Source organism: Hemicordylus capensis, chromosome 3 (genome assembly GCF_027244095.1).
Source record: "Hemicordylus capensis ecotype Gifberg chromosome 3, rHemCap1.1.pri, whole genome shotgun sequence".
Classification (NCBI taxonomy): Eukaryota; Metazoa; Chordata; class Lepidosauria; order Squamata; family Cordylidae; genus Hemicordylus; species Hemicordylus capensis.
In genome coordinates, this window is record NC_069659.1 from 355,729,795 (window position 1) to 355,736,806 (window position 7,012).

The following is a 7,012-nucleotide window of genomic DNA, read 5'->3' on the forward strand; positions in this document are numbered from 1 at the left end:
TTGCACACTTGTGCTCTTATGCAAGACCATCAAAGCATCCTTAGATGCCTGCAGCAGGGCCGGGCCAGTTGGAAATGCCAGCAAAACACTGCGGAAGAATACATGGACCAGCACTTTTGCAAACACGACAAATATTTATGACAAATATTTATATACTGCTTTTCAACAAAAGTTTCCAAAACGGTTTACATAAGGTAAAGTGTGCCATCAAATCAATTTTGACTCCTGCCACCCACAGAGCCCTGTGGTTTTCTTTGGTAGAATAGAGGAGGGGTTGACCAGTGCCTCCTCCCACACAGTGCGAGATGACAATACTGAGCTAGATAGACCAATGGTCTGACTCAGTATATGGCAGTTTCCTATGTTTCCTATGCCTTTCAGCATCTTCCTATATCACTGCTGCCTGATAAAGCAGCAGTGGGAATTCAAACCGGCAACCTTCTGCTGGTTAGTCAAGCATTTCCCCACTGCACCACTTAAGGGGACAGGTAATTTTGAAGCCTGGACCTAAAGGCCTTCGGAGCCTCCTCCCCCACACAAATTGAACATCATCCCCACACACACACACACACCGTGACACACACATAATTTTTAGCATGTGGGTTCTTGAGGGCACAAACAGCAACTGAAATCACAAGAATCTAAGAATATAAAACAGTTGTATATTTATGCAAATATGCATCAGCAGAAACATTTCAACATGCATTAAGATATTCCCATCCCACATATTTCTTTCCCCACTCCCCCATCTGTCTCTAAAATACCCGGCACAAATCACAGTCACGCTTGGCCACCCAGCACAGCACAGCGACCACACCGCCCCGGACAGACTAAAGAGAATTTGGGGGCCCCCAGGGGGTATGGAGGCCCTGGACTTCGGTCCCAAAGTCCTGGGGTTAGAGTGCCTCTGTTGGGGATGGATAGATTTTTATCCCTTCTGCTTCCACACTGATACTACTCCCAGCCATTTAATTTATTTTTGCTCCCACACTGAATTTGCCACCTATTTTTAAATCTTCTTTTGATGTCTTTTTGGCAGTTTTCAACGAATGTACAATTATCTCCCCCCGCTTGGTCCTGTTGTGCTACATCACAACAGAATGTACTATTTGCTGCTGCAAAGTGTATAAAATGATGCCACAGGAGACTGAAGTATGGATCAAACAAACTTTACCTAACAGTGTGCAATTCTTATAACTGCCAAACCCGAAATGGCCACTCCCCTAGGATCCAGTTCTCTGCTGGTACTCCAGAGAAATGCTTCCCTCCATGTTGCCACTCATGAAATACTTTGGTTCTGTTCTAATGATACAGAAGCCCAATTCAGACACTATGCTGTACTAGCGTACAGATGTATGGACACTCGTACATGTGTTTGTGTGATGCCTGCAGCTGTGTTCATATTAAAAGTGAACCTAGAAATGGGCCCTTCAAATGCGTAGTACAGATAGGAAGTGTACTGCTGTAACTGTGTTCAACATTACATTGCACATGAATAACTGTACCTGGGTACACTATACACTCATTGCATGAGTGTTGGACATAACCTGTGAATAGGCCTATCTATAATGGCTGCAGTATAACTAATGCTTTTACAGACAGGCAAGTGAGAATGCCTTTCCTTTTCCCTTTCCCTTTTCCTTACTGGCAACAGCTTCTCCTTGTAACACATTGCACAAAGCTTTTCAAAGCCCAGGGGTAGGTTTGAAGAATGTTGCAATGGGGCATGCTGCTGCGGCGTTTGGCCTGCTGCTCAGAAAGTGAGGGGACGTTTACCTGTTGCACACCTCTGGAATCTGGCCAGCCAGGGGCAAAGCTACAATTGGGCACATGCTGTTGGAGATGGAGTTCCCGTGCATCGATCTTTTGCACCAACTATCCTGATTACCACTAGGGCCATTGGGAGGAGAGGTAGTGAGTGAGGGTCCCCTTACCTGTCCCTACTTTGCTTCTACTCTATGAACCCTGCCTTGACTCCTCAGGTACTTCCTGTAGTGAGTCAGTTCTACTTCCTTTCTCCTTGGAGAGCAGATGGGAGCATCTCTCTCTCTCCCCCCTCCTGTTCACTATGTAGCTCATAATTAGGATAGGTCTTTCCTATCTCAAGTGTACTTAACCTACAGGTGAAACTCGGAAAATTAGATTATAGTGCAAAAGTCCATTAATTTCAGTAATGCAAATTAAAAGGTGAAACTGATATATGAGACAGACGCATTACATGCAAAGCGAGATAAGTCAAGCCTTAATTTGTTATAATTGTGATGATCATGGCGTACAGCTCATGAAAACCCCAAATCCACAATCTCAGAAAATTAGAATATTACATGGAACCAAGAAGACAAGGATTGTAGAATAGAACAATATCAGACCTCTGAAAAGTATAAGCATGCATATGTATTCAGTACTTGGTTTGGGCCCCTTTTGCAGCAATTACTGCCTCAATGCGGCGTGGCATGGATGCTATCAGCCTGTGGCACTGATGAGGTATTATGGAAGACCAGGATGCTTCATTAGCGGCCTTCAGCAGTTCTGCATTGTTTGGTCTCATGTCTCTCATCCTTCTCTCGGCAATGCCCCATAGATTCTCTATGGGGTCAGGTCAGGCGAGTTTGCTGGCCAATCAAGCACAGTACACTGTATACTTTTCAGAGGTCCGATATTGTTCTATTCTTCAATCCTTGTCTTCTTGGTTCCATGTAATATTCTAATTTTCTGGGATTGTGGATTTGGGGTTTTCATGAGCTGTACGCCATGATCATCACAATTATAACAAATTAAGGCTTGACTTATCTCGCTTTGCATGTAATGCGTCTGTCTCATATATCAGTTTCACCTTTTAATTTGCATTACTGAAATTAATGGACTTTTGCACTATATTCTAATTTTCCGAGTTTTATCTGTAATAAATCTGGCTGGAGAGGAGAACACGTGTGCACTCTTCATTCCCAGCTGCCTCCTTGGGGCCAGAGCCGGCTGAAGCATGGGTGGGAGGATCATGCCTCTGCTGCCGCTGAGGGCGGGGAGGCCATCCCCAGAGGGAGACCACTGCCGGGGTGGGGAGGGGCTGCCTGTCCCTGTCCCTCCCTCTGCCACTGTGGACAACCACCACATCCGATGTCGTTTGCAGGCACAGAAGAATTCTGGGCAGCAAACGATCTGCAGCCACTGTGGAAAAGGTGGGGAGAGAAGGAATGTGCCAGCAACAGAGGGGCAGCATTAAATAGGCAGGGGCTATGCCAGACAATCGCTCTGGAAAGGAAATGACCAGAAACTGGAGCGGGGCGGGGGGGGGGGCTGAGAGCAGAGCATGATGGGTGGTTTTGAAGGAAGCACGGAAACCGAAGCGAGAAAAATGACGTGGCGCTAAATTTCACTGGACTGAGAAAACTGTCAATTTGAATGAATTTTAATTGATCAATTTGCATATGATGTAAATAGTAGTTTTGAAGAATCTTTCTCTCTCTTTCCCCCCAATAACTTTTTTATTCAATTTTTCCACAAAATAAGACACACACACACACGTGTGGGGGAGGACTTCCATCTCATTGTTAGAACAAGTATCAATTACAATGCCAAAGTCTTGCCCGCAACTTAATCGTTCTCCCCCAGTTAAATCATACAAAAGTCAGCTCTAGGGCATTTTTAAAACATTTTTGTTACCACTCAAAAGCCTGATACAAATCCATTTTATAATATGTTTTTAGGTAAATAAGAAGAGGGCCCCACTCCCTTTTAAATGCTTCAGATTTACTTCTTAATAATGCCATTAGCTTTGCCATTTCTGCAAGCTCTAGCACTTTAAATATCTTCTTTTTTTGGACAATCTTTCTCTTTAGGTGATGCACCCATACTATGGAGTAGGTGTCATCTTAGAGGAGGCCTTATTTATTTATTTCAGTCAGTCAGTCATTTATTGTTATAGTCACAGACCAGTACAATATGAACAGTACATTAGATAAAAAATTAAAAGAACTTAAAATACATTTATATCTAAGATTTAAAAGACAATGATAATTTCTTATTAACCAATCGCCGACAAGTATTAATAGCAGCAGCACAGTATCTAGCCACTCTGTTTGTAACTGTAAGCTCAATTTATTTATTTACTTTTTTTTTAAGATAATAAAAATATGTAAACCTCTTTGGGAACTTTTGTTGAAAAGTGGTATATAAATATTCATCGTATTCGTACTGTATGGAAATGAAGAGACAGTGTCCCTTTTAAAATGGTGCCAGCTATCTGCTGCTTTTTAAAGAAGTGCCTGCATTTTTTTTTAAAAAAATTGTTATTTTAAAAACAGTGTTGCCCAATTAATCGGGGTGTTTTTAGATGACTAAAAAGAAAGAAATTGGCACTTTAATAGTATCAGACAAAATAATCTACATCTCTTAAACAAGATCACCAGAAGTTTAACAAGCTGTTTTATGAGAGTTGGCAACCTTATTGGGATGATGTTTCTCAAAACACAGATCCTGTAATCCACCAAGACAAACTCAATAACATTTTCTCTTGGTAACTTTCCTATTCTCAAAGGTTGTTAAGGTCTCTTTTGTGTCATCACGTTAGCCATGGTTGCTGTTAATCTAATCTCACGGTTTATATGATTCTAGGATGCAACCCAGGGGGGAGAGAGGGTTTGTTCAGTTTCAGTGTCCTTCCATTTTTATTTGTCAGAACTGTGATCGTTATTGTCACGTATGCCTCATAGGCATCTCACAGTTCACGGTTTAATTTATTTGTTAAATATCCAAAACTTTAAAGAAAAAAACTTTTTAATTGAATAGTCTAACTCAAGGGTTCCCCACCTTGTGTCCCCCGATGCGGTAGGCTTACAGCTCCCATCAGCCCAGACTTTGGCTATTGGGAAGGTTTAGTTAGGAACCCCTATTGTAAGCAGGAATCCATTAAAGGATGCAGCAGCCCTAGTTCCAAGCGAGGCTCCAGATCTGAGGGAAATTAGATAAGGATTCTGCCCAGGGTGCCTTTTTTTTTTTTTAAACAAATCAAACCCACCATTCCCAATGAAGTCTGATTCGAGACTACTTGGTTTCTCATCTATGAGTCCAGCACCACAACAGTCCAGAGGTCAGAAGAGGACACTTGCCTCCACAGTGAAATATTTTGGGTAGCTGTGAATTACAGCTGCTTGAGGCTTCAGACACTTGTAGGATGGGCCTGGGCATGTGCCCTGGGATGCAAATATGAACCATCTTTGGTTGTGTTTTGCATGCTAATTGTTGGCGCCATACACATCTCCAGCTGCCCTGGCTGTGACTCTCCATGAACCTGAGCAGGTATTCAAACCATCTCAAGAGAGGCCGAGAAATCAACAGGCACCAGAGCTGCAGAGCAGGAATCCACCTGGAAGAACCAAGTTGCAAATGGCACTCTGTACAAATCTGGCTATATTTCACTGCATTTGCATGGAATCAGGGGTTGCCAGATTGTTTTCAGTTAAAAATTTCCAGTAGAAAACATGTTGCACTCAATATTTCCTGTTAGGTGGCGAACTACCTCATCGATTCCACCAGCCTGGAATACACGTTCACCTCTTTGCTCATTGCGATCATCCGAATGACATCATTTCTGCTAGCTCATTGTTTTATACAATTTTCTGTATTCTGCTACAGCCTACAGCTAACCACCCAGAGACAAAAGTTTGGGCAGTATAGAAGTTTAATAAATGAATGAATGAATGAATGAATGAAATAATACAGAAATGAACATGAATTCATACTGGGAGAGGCTGTAGCTCAGTGGCAGAGAGCACACTTTGCATGCAGATGGTCACCAGTTCAATCCTTAGCAGCAAGAAGGTTTGGAAAATCCTGGAGAGTTGTGGTCAGTCAGTGTAGACCGTCCTGAGCTAGATGGACCAATGGTCAGACTGTTTAAGTGAATTGTTTCAGGCAAGGGGGAAAGAGGCAAATTATCTTGGGAGTTGCTAGTTGATGATTCCTCATACAAATTAACTGTGTTCAATTAATTAGCAGTGTTCTATGTATGCCTTGTGTCTCTTTCCTGCCCCCAACTCCTGCAATCAAATTTTCAAGTCCTTGACCATGCTGTGCCCAAAACGTTGCTGGTTGCTGGGAGCAGCTCTACTCCCAAGAGAGTTGGCAAAAATGGAAGCTGTTCACACAACTTGAGCTGCCTGTAGTAATACTCCAGATACCTGCCTGTGTCAACTTGGGTAACCCAGCTCCTGTACCCAGGTCTCTATTGATGTACAATAAAACTACCATTTGTTCTACATCATCATCATCATCACCATCATCATCATCATCATTATCATCATCATCATTATTATTTCTTGTTTACACAGTCAGACAGGTGTTATTGACTGGTTTGTTTGATCCAGACATCGAGTCCTTCCCAAGGACCTGGGATGGCTGAATTTTATTGTCAATTGTTATAGATATCGTCGCAGAATATAGGCTGTTCCCAGTAAAGCTGCTTTTTGTAATTGGCTGGCGGAGATTTCTGTGGCCCTTATGGTGTTGAGGTGCTCTTCAAGGTCTTTTGGAACTGCACCCAGGGCGCCAATTACCACTGGGATTATTTGGGTCTTTTTCTGCCACAGCCATTCAATTTCAATTTGTAGATCTTTGTATTTGGTGATTTTTTTCTATTTCTTTTTCTTCTATTCTGCTATCCCCTGCTATTGCTATGTCAATTATTTTAACTTGTTTTTCTTTCTTCTCGACTACTGTTATATCTGGTGTATTGTTTGGCAGATGTTTATCTGTTTGTAGTCGGAGGTCCCATAATATTTTTACATCTTCATTTTCTACCACTTTTTCAATTTTATGGTCCCACCAATGTTTGGCTACAGGTAGCTTATATTTTTTGGAGATGTTCCAGTGTATCATCCCTGCTACCTTGTCATGCCTTTGTTTGTAGTCAGTCTGTGCGATCTTTTTACAACAGCTGATTAGGTGGTCCACGGTTTCAGCTGCTTCTTTACAAAGGCGGCACTTGCTGTTTGTGGTTGATTTTTCGACTTTTGCT